Genomic DNA, 407 nt, shown 5'->3' on the forward strand with positions numbered 1-407 from the left:
TATGACATAAATTTAATGAGTTTTTAACCTTTAAAAAAGATCTCCATTCCATTTCTGAATACATTGTTCCCTGCAGAAAGACTCATTGTTTTTGCTACTAAACTGAGATGTTGGCGTATTCATCTCTAACCTGTATGTATCGGATTATTACTAGTCAAAATCGGTTGCACATGGATCCTTGGTGCCTGTGTATATCTATAAAGTCATCAATGAGATTTCAATGGTAATGTTTATCACCTCTACTAATTAGCATGTCATAAATTTCCATGCTTCCTCCTCAGATATAATACATTTTCAAAATTTTGTTGATTTTTTTGTGTGTCTATATCACACAGAACATCCCAAACCATCTTATTCAACTATACACCCACTTCCCAGAGGCACCCTCCCATAGCCTCCCTCCCCCT

At 35.9% G+C, this 407-nt stretch overlaps 1 pseudogene; it reads right to left on the reverse strand.

The window, feature by feature from the left end:
- Positions 1-407, reverse strand: part of LOC103750142 — a 16320-nt pseudogene that overhangs the window by 13910 nt on the left and 2003 nt on the right.

This window comes from Nannospalax galili, unplaced genomic scaffold (genome assembly GCF_000622305.1).
Source record: "Nannospalax galili isolate Female #2095 unplaced genomic scaffold, S.galili_v1.0 scaffold1027, whole genome shotgun sequence".
Taxonomy (NCBI): Eukaryota; Metazoa; Chordata; class Mammalia; order Rodentia; family Spalacidae; genus Nannospalax; species Nannospalax galili.